A 10,152-nucleotide genomic window follows, 5' to 3' on the forward strand; every position below is an offset into this window, starting at 1 on the left:
TTCCACTAATGAAGACTGAGATAGACTACAAGAAGAGGAGCAAGTTTGGAAGCTGGGCCGATTGCAAGCTCAGTTTTGAGCATATTTAGGTTGAAAAGTCTGTGGGTAGAGGCTGGCAACAGTAGCCTGAACGATATATGTGACTAGAATTTGGGAGGTCTGGGCTGGAGATACGCTTTGGGGAGCAAGTAAGTGGTAGCTGAAGTCATGGATGTATATATCAAGTCATTCAGGAAGAGTGCAGAGTGAGAAGCAAAAAGAACCAAGAGTGGGACCCTGAGAAATGCCATACAGACAAAGAAAGTGGAGTTTTCCCAGACACATAGGAGAAGGTTGTTGTTTGACATTGGGTTGATCCAGAATCATAGCAACCCTATAGGATAGAGTAGAACTGCCTCATATGGTTTCCAAAACTGAAATCTTTAAGGGAACAGATTGTCAGATCTGGAGCAGTTTGGTAGATTCAAGCTACTGACCTTTTGGTAGCAGCAGAATACTTTAACCATTGTGTAACCAAGGATACGTTTAAAGAAGCTGGTATGGCACTGTGAGCTAATGTGCTGGACTGAAAATATGGTTTGAACCATAAGGTAGATGCTTCAAGCTCACCAGCTGCTCCTTGGAAACTCTATACAGGGTCGCTGTGGGTCAGAACCGACTCAACGGCACTTAACAACAACAACAACAACAGAGTGCTCCAGACCTTCATATGTTCCCCCCAAGGCAGCAATACACTAGACATTCCATCAGCACAGCAACATATTTTATTGCAGTAAAATCAGATTCTCCTACCCTTCTTCCTTAAACAATCACCTCTGCTAGGAGCCCCTCTGAACTGCCTAACCACAGGTCCTTCTAAGGACCTGACATTAGTATTATTTTTTAAGTTTTTATTGTGAATTGAGTGAAAGTTTACAGGGCAGATCATCAGTTTTACATTCAACAAATCATACACTTTGTTTCATTACAATGATTATAATCCCCTCCATGAGCTCCCTTTAAAAACATAACAAAACAAAAACACTCAGGCATATATAATAATTTAAACTACCAAAGGGCACGTTCTGTAAGTCTGCCTCCTGGCCACCAGCTCTCAGCCCCTCTCTTTCCATGAATCTAGAGTCCTCAGATGCTCCCTCTCTCCATGTCCCCATCTCTACCTCCATCTCTGGTGTCACTGCTTCTCTGGACAGTCTCGCATTCCACTTGTGCTCTTCTCCCTTGATGGTCCTAGGATCCTTTGTTTCTGGACTGTAAGATTAACCACTCTCCCATTTTAGATACAAAACTTCTGCCTTTACAATTGTGACAGTTGCAATTACTGACCTTACTTTTGTGTTTGTAATTTTGTATCCTTTTTCTTTAAGAGTTTTCAAAATTCTATAAACCAGAAACCAAACCAATTGCCACTGAATGGATCCTGAATCATGGTGATCCCATGGCGAATCCTCAGTAGGATTTTCAATGACTGTGAGCTTTTGAAAGTAAATTTCCAGGACTTTCTTCTGAAGTACCTCTGGGTAGATTTAAACCACCAACCTTTGGCTTGTAGCTGAGGCCTTACTCATTTGTGCCACTCTTGGTTCCCACAAAGCTTTGATCCACCCTTGCTGAGATCCTGAGTGTTGGACTATGAAAGGACTATGAAATGCCAGACACTTAGAAGGCAAAGTAAGCAGCATTGAAGGTCTGAAGAGAATGACCCCCTCTTCCATCATCATTTGAAGTGTCCATAAAAGCCCCTAAGGACTCATGAGTATGTGAAACTGGATGCATGGGAGGAAATGGTATTTACAGGGAGGGGGGATTTGGGAAGGTGGTGGTAAAGATTAGTAAAGAACTCAAGGGAGGAAATGCAACAGTAGCATCTGGAGTGTGCAGAACTTCGGCGGTGGAGGATCTGACCTTAGAAGACATTGTCCAAGTGCACAGGAACCAGCTTATACCTCCATAATCCTTTTGTTGTGGAGGGGCACAGGACACAATGAAGAATGTGTCCAGTCTCTTAGTTACTTGCAGTCTGGGTACCTCACTGAGACATGCTTACACATAGTCAGGAACATAGGCTCTTGGCTCTTGTGGCAGTTTTCATGGCCATTCTTACTGGCTATGAAGGGGGTCTGGCAGGTGGTGGCCACACTGGAGGGTGAGTCTTGCAGGAAGGTGATAAAGTTTTTGCAGTGTTTTGTATACTTGTTGATGTTGTTTATAATAGTGTTGCATCTTTGAGGGCTAGGCTGTGTGTGCTGAGTTTCAAACCACTGAGCTCAGGTCATGTTATTGGGCTTGGCACTGACTGGGACCTCAGCCACAACCTCAGCAGCAGGAGCAGCAGCAGGGGCCTGAAGCTGTGACTTGGATTGTGTCATCTCTATGAGGGGGACAAAGGAACAGAAGGGATGTGTAGTAGGTCATCATGGGTGAACCCTGCTAGTCCAGCTAAGAATATCAGACCCTAAGTCAGTAATTGCAGCATTCTTACAAACTGTTGTTACCATTGTTGTTAAGTGCTATGGAGTTGGCTCCAACTCATAGTGATCCTGTATAGAGTTTCCTAGGAGTGATATCATATCAGGATTCAACCTACAATCCCAGATATTTAAGGACATTACTGATATGGAGTCCTGGTGTGGCGCTGTGGGTTAATGCGCCAGACTGCAAAGCCATTTGAACTGCAAGGTCGGCAGTTCAAGCTCACCAGCTGCTTCTTGGAAACCCTATACAGGGTCATTATGGGTCAGAGCCTACTAGACAGCACTAAACAATAACAACAACCGATATTGTGTTGTTCAGTCTCCATAGACTTTGTACCTGACTATGACACTATCATGAGTTGAATAGTGTCCCCCAAGATATGTGTCAATTTTGCTAGGCCATGATTCCCAGTATTGTGTGGTTGTCTTCCATTTTGTGATTGCCAAAGAATGCTGGGCCCACAGATGTTGAGAAGGGAAAAGACTTTCTCCCAGAGTCAACAGAGAGAGAAAGCCTCTCCTTGAGCTGGCGTCCTGAATTCCAATTTCTAGTCTCCTAAACTAAGAGAATAAATTTATATTTGTTAAAGCCATTCACTTGTGGTTTTTCTCCTATAGCATAACAAGATAACTAAGATAAACCCCAATATATACTTCCATTGTATAGCTATCACAACAGTTTTATGGTGAGCATGAGTTTATCCTTTTTATATATAAACAAATTGAAGCACAGAAAGACTGAGGGAATTACCCATCATCACATAGGTAGAGTATGCAGAAATTGAATCACAGTCTCTCTGCTTACAGAGGCCAGATTCTTTTTTCAAAAAAAAATTTTAATCCATTAAATTAAATTTTTTTTTCAAAAAATTTGTTTAAAAATTACTTACTGAACCTTAAAGACTAGCAGAAGGAAGAACAACACAAATAAACCATCAACTCTGTCTGAGTCCAGATTCCAGGCTAATTTTCACAAGCTGTGTTCCTGTCTCACTTTAGCATTGAGTGTCTTCTGGCACACCTGAGGCACTTCTGATTACTGGCCCAAGAATATGAAGTCCATTGACAACAGGTCCATCTCCCAGTTGCACCAAGACTGCCTCTTGTGGTTCAATAGTGTGCAATTGTTATCAGGACTGATTGCGATAGTTGCAAATGTAAAGGTAGATGTTTTGTAACAAAAAGAAGGGAGTGGTTGATCTTAATTAAGACCAGGAGCAGAGGACCCTGGGACCATAAAGGGAGAAGAACGGGAGCAGAGTGTGGAACCCTATTCAGAGAAGCAGCGATGCCAGAGATGGAGGCAGAGATGATGACGAGGAGAAATGGAGTGGCTGGGGACTCTAGACTCATGAAGGGAGAGGGGCTGTGTGCTGGTGTCCAGGGGGCAAGCTTGCAGGGTATTCCCTTTGGTTGTTTGAATAATTATATATTCTTGAGTATTTTGGTGTACATCCAAAAACAAAACCAAAACCAGAGGGAATAAAAGCAAAAACCATTGAATGATAATGCATGGAGGGGATTGTAATCATCGCAATGAAATGAAATACGATAGGATGAGTGTAAAACTGATGTTCTCCCATGTAAACCATCACTCAATTCACAATAATAAAATAAAAAAAAAAGGTAATCTTTCATTTTCAACATTTCTCAAGGTCTGGTTTTTATCAGGAAACTTCAAAAAGTTCATGGACTAATTCCATTATCTTTTAGCTCCATTTCCCATGAGTTTTTTGAAGTCCTGTCACATAGTTCCAAGCCCATATTCTTTTCACTCTAATATGCTTCATTTAAAAAATCTGAGAAATTAGACCCTGAAGATAAGCTAATTTTGACAGAAAACAGGACAAAGATCCATAATCCCCTCCCCCAAGATAGCTTGTTGTTCAGTGCCGTTGTGTTGGTTCTGATCCAAAGCAACCCTGTATTGGGTTTCTGAAGAGCAGCTGTGAGCTTTGAACCACTGGCCTTACAGTTCAAATGGTTATACAGTCTGGCGCATTAACCCACAGCACCACACCAGGACTCCCAAGATAGCTTAGGCATTCCTGAAAGTCTTTATTAAAGTTGTGGAGTCTGGTTCATTTCTTACTGTTCTGTGGTCCAGTTTTTTACTGAAGCAAGAAAAATGGTTACTCCCAACAAGGAAATTACTGCTCCAGCTAGCAAAACAGCTTGATGAGTTGGGTTTTTCCCATGTTGGAGAGTGTCTTGAGATGAGAGAGGATGTGAACTGGAAGAGACTTTATAGATCATCTCCTTCTCCTAAAAGGGCACATGTGCTTCCCGAGGCCACAGAATAAGTGGCAGAGCTTGGGTCAGGCACTCATAAACAGGTGGACTATTAACCTGTCACCTGATCTAGTACAGGTGAAAGTTTCCTGTGTGTATGAGCAGAAGGTTGAGAATTGTGAGTGTGTCTGTGTAGAATTTTAGGTGTGTGAACTTTGTTTCAAATAATTCCTCTCTAGTCTTTCTGATAACATTCAAGAAAAAGCACGAAGGTGAGCTATTTTATGCTCCCTGACATTTGATTTTCTCTCTTTTTTCAATAAAGACAATAGCCTCAGGCTAAGAGTTCAGTGGAAAATAAGAACTAGATAGAGTTTGATGAAATTGCTTTGCACTAATTACATTTATTTTTACTTCTATTTATTAAGCGACACTAGCATTTGTCAAAAATCTGTGTTATGCAGTTTGTTTTTCAAAGAGCTACTTGAATTAAGTGAATAAACCAACATTTAGTAAATTATGAAATTAGTGGTAAGCAGATATTGTAATAAAAAAAGTCAAAGGAGAAAGCAAATGACTGAAGTTGGGGGAGAACTTTGTACTGCAATATAATTTTTCAGATTTGTGTTCGTGTTTAAGACCCCACCCAGCATCTCTCCCTCTGGGATTTGTATGACTTCTCTGCCTTTAAGATAAAATGCTTCTTGAAGTGGCAAAAATCAGATACTCCTAGAATACACAGTGCTAAATGGGACACTTATGAGATATTTGTCCTTTCACCTCCAAGATGGAGCCCAGTTCACCAACAGAACTCACCCTTTCCACAATGGGAACTTTTCCATGCACTCCTCCCTACAAAGCGAACAGAATATTGATTTCGAGTCCAGGAGAACATTGCCCAGCAAGTAGTTGATTGCGCCTTATGGAGCAAATCCTTTTTATTCCCTCACCCCAGGAAATCATTTCTCTTTTGCAGGCACAGCTGAACTTCTCCCACTGGAATGGAAGAATTTTCCTGTAATTATTCATTAACAGTTATAGATGCAAGACTTTGGCTTTGGAGCGAGAAGATGGGAATGGCAGCAGGAGCTGAGGGCTGTCTTAAACATTTCCTACTGCTCAAGATGACAGAGCACAGTCTTTACAGGCTCAGAATCCAGTTACGTTGCAAATATACTTTCCCTCAAGTAAATGCTGGCCCTGCAGCATCTCACTCAGGGAGGCCTAGGGAAGAAGATGATCGGATTGTGCTTTTTTAATCTTCGCTGTTCATCATGAGTCTTCACAACTGCTACTGTCTTACGACCATTTTATTCATTAAGGCTTAGTGTTTATGAATTGGGAGGTTTGCTTAAATATTTGAGCTTGAAAAAATACATTAGCTTCAATACAGGAAAAGCAAACTGCAAAATCAAATAAAATTTTTTTTTAACCTACCTGCTAGCAAAGTAACTTAAAGTCAGTATCATTTATTTTGAAATATGATACTCATAAGATGTTTCTTTTACTGGAAAGTGATCTTAGGTTAGATGTTCTCATTTTGCAAGTACCAGTGGCTTCAGACCACTTGCCTATCAGTTTGTTGCACTGTGATGGCTTGCTTGTTGCTGTGATGCTGGAAGCTATGCCACAGTATTTGGAATGCCAGCAGGGTTACCCATGATGCACAGATTTCAGGTTTCAGCTCGGTTTTCAGATGAAGGCAGACTTGGAAGAAGGACAGGCAGACTGTATCAGGAATGACAAATTGATGAGGAATGGCATCTCATTCATCATCATAAGGAACATCCCCCCCCCCCAAAAAAAAAAAAAGAAAATTTCTGGATCTATCTTGAAGTACAAGGAACTCTGGTAGTGTAGTGGTTATGAATCGGGCTGCTAACCTCAAGGTTGGCAATTTGAAACTACCAGACGTTCCATGGGAGAAAGATGAGGCGTTCTGCTCCCGTAAAGATTTACAACCTCAGAAAGTCTGTACAGGGTCACTATGAGTCAGAACTGACTCCATGGTACTTAATAACAACATAACATCTTGAAGTACAATACTGTCTGTGATAGGATAATATATATATGCAGACAAGGAAGATCAGTTAATACCACTATTATTCAAATTTACTAACCAACAACTAAAGCTAGTGATGATAAAACTGAACAATTTTACAACTTCATCAGTATAATAAAATTGATCAAATACGGCAATCAAGATGTATTAATAATTGCTGGTGAGTGGAATGCAAAGGTTGGAAACAAAGAAGGATCTACTAGCTGGAAAATATGGCCTTGGTGATAGAAATGATGCTGGAGACTGCATGATAGAACTTTGCAAGATTAATGACTTTTTCACTGCAAATACCTTTTTTAAAAAAACACATGAAAGATGATTATACACAAGGATTTTATCAGATGGATTACAAAGATTTCAAATTGGCTACATACATGGAAAGATGGTGAAAAAGCTCCATATCATAAGTCCAAACAAGGACAGGGGCAGACTGTGGAACAGACCATCAATTTCTCATATGCGAGTTCAGTCTGAAACTAAAGAAAAATTAAAACAAGTCCACAAGAGCCAAAATATGACTTTGAATATATCACACCTGAATCTCAACAACAGATTTGTTTCATTGTACACTAATGACCAAAAACCAGAAGAGTTGTGGGATGACATCAAGGACATCAAGAATATCATACAGGTAGAAAGCAAAAAGTCATTAAGAAGACAAGAAAGAAGGAAAAGATCAATATGGAGGTCAGAAGGGGATCTGAAACTTGCTTTCCAGTTTAGAGATGCTAAAGCAAAAGAAGAAATGAGGAAGTAAAAGAGGTGAAAAGAAAATTTCAAAGGGCAGCTCAAGAAAACAAATATTATAACAAAATATGCAAAGATCTGGAATTAGAAAACCAAAAAGGAAGAACATGCTCAACATTTCTCAAATTGAAATAACTGAGGAAAAATTCAAGCCTCAACTTGAAATATTGAAGGATTCTATGGGCAAAATGTTGAATAATGTAGAAAGCATTAAAAGAATGGAAGGGATACACAGGGTCACTGTACCAAAAAGAAATGGTCGATGTTTAACCATTTTAAGAGGAAGCATATGATCAATAGTCAATGGTACTGAAGGAAGAAGTCGAATGCGCACTGAAGGAAGGCATTGACAGAGAGCAAGACTCCGGAAAGTGATGGAATACAAACTGAGATCTTTAACTGTGCAGCACCCGAGGCACTCACTTATCTATTCCAAGAAATTTGGAAGAGAGCTACGTGGCCAACTGATTGGAAGAGATCTATATTTGTGTCCATTCCAAAGAGAGATAATCCAGTGGAATGCAGAAATCATAGAACATTAATATCACATGCAAGTAAATTTTTGTTAAAATTAAAAAATGAATGCGACAGTACATTGACAGGAAACTGCTAGAGGTTCAAACCGGATTCAGAAGAGGTCGTGGAATAAGGGATATCATTCCTGATGTCAGATAGATCTTGGCTGAAAGCAGAGAATACCAGAAAGATGTTTATCTGTGCTTTATTGACTATGCAAAGGCTTTCAATTGTGTGGATCATGACAAGCTATGGACAACACTGGAGAATGAGTATTCTGGAACACTTCATTGTGCTGTTGAGGAACCATACATAGACAAAGAGGCAGTCGTTCGAACAGAACAAGGGGACATTGGATGGTTTAAAATCAGAAAAGGGGTGCACTAGGGTTGTAATCTTTCACCATACTTACTGTATCTGTTGTTGTTGTTGCTGTTGTTACGTGACATCGAGTCAGTTCCTGACTCATAGCAACCCTATATAGGATCTCTGAGGAGTGACTGGTGAGTTCAAACTGCTAACCTTGGGGTTCAAACTGACTTTTTGATCCAGTGCTTATGTGATGGTTGAGTGGTTAGGGTGCCGGACTCAAAATACAATGGAGTCTCCCTATGCAGGCTCAAATCCTGCTCACAGAGTTTGTGCTTTGGGGATTGGATGTTATTTCCTTCGGTGGGGATAAAAGGGAACCCTTTTAGTTCAGAGACAGAAGACCCTAGGACCATCAAGGGAGATGAGCACAAGCGGAATGTTGGACCTTATCCAGAGAAGCAGCAACACCAGAGATGTAGGCAGAGATGGGGACATGGAGAGAAGGAGAAGCTGAGGACTGTAGATTTATGGAAAAAGAGGGACTGGGAGCTGGCGGCCAGGAGGCAGACTTGCAGAATGTACCCTTTGGTGATGTAAATTATTATATATGCCTGAGTGTTAAAAAAAAAAGAGCTAAAATAAATAGAGAGAAATACTGTTAACTGATGGCACATGGGGGGATTATAATCACTGTAATGAAACAAAGTATATGACTTGTTGAATGTAACACTGATGATCTGCCCTGTAAACTTTCACTCAATTCACAATAAGAATTTTTTTTTTTTTTTTTTTAAAAAGGGGGAACCCTTTTGGGAGTCCTGATGTAGCCCCTGCAGGATAATGCACTAGACTTCAAGGTCAATTTGAACCCTAAGGTCGTTTCTAACTCACCGACTACTCCTTGGAAGCCCTACACTGGATAGCTATGAGTGGGAACCAACTCAACAACACTTAACAACAGTTGTATCTGTATGCTGAGCAAATAATCTGAGAAGCTGGATTATATGAAGATGAATATGGTGTCAGGATTGGAGAAAGGCTCATTAACAACCTGTGATAGACAGATGATACAACCTTGCTTGCTGAAAATGAAGAGAACTTAAAATATTTACTTATAAATATCAAAAACATTACAGCCCTTGGTATGGGTTGCACCTCAATGTAAAGTAAACAAAAATCCTCACTGCTGGAACAATAAATAACATCCATAAAATGGAGAAACAATGGAAGCAGCAGTCAAGAAATCAAACGATGAATTGCATTAGACAAATCTGCTGCACAAGACCTCTTTAAAGTATTCAGAGCAAAGATGTCAGTTTGATGGCTAAAGTGCAATTTACCCAAGCCATGGTACTTTCAATAACCATATATATATATGAAAGTTGGACAATGAATAAAATAGGATGTAGAAAAATTGATGCATTTGGGTTATGGTATTAAATAAGAATATTAAAACCATGGATTGCCAGAAGAACAAACAACCTTGTGTTGGAAGAAGTACAACCAGAACGCTCCTTATAAACTAAGATGGCCAGGCTTTGTCTCTCTTACTTCAAGCATATTATCAGGAGGGTCCAGTCCCTGGAGAAGGACATCACATTTGGTAAAGTGGAGGGCTGGAAAAAAAGAGGAAGAATCCCAACCAGATGGATTGGCACAGTGGCAGCAGCCATGAGCCCAAACAGACAGCACTGTTCTTCAAAATAGATCTTGAAACATTAGGAAAGCAATACCATTTACAATAGCCACCCAAAGGATGAAATATCTAGGAATAAATGTAACCAGAGAAACAAAGGACTTATACAAAGA

General features: G+C 40.2%; 1 pseudogene; it reads right to left on the minus strand.

Moving 5' to 3' along the window:
* Nucleotides 1-1,906: 1,906 nt before the first annotated feature.
* LOC102830036 overlaps nucleotides 1,907-10,152 on the minus strand; it is a 40,429-nt pseudogene continuing 32,183 nt past the window's right edge.

This window comes from Chrysochloris asiatica, unplaced genomic scaffold (genome assembly GCF_000296735.1).
Source record: "Chrysochloris asiatica unplaced genomic scaffold, ChrAsi1.0 scaffold00017, whole genome shotgun sequence".
Taxonomy (NCBI): domain Eukaryota; kingdom Metazoa; phylum Chordata; class Mammalia; order Afrosoricida; family Chrysochloridae; genus Chrysochloris; species Chrysochloris asiatica.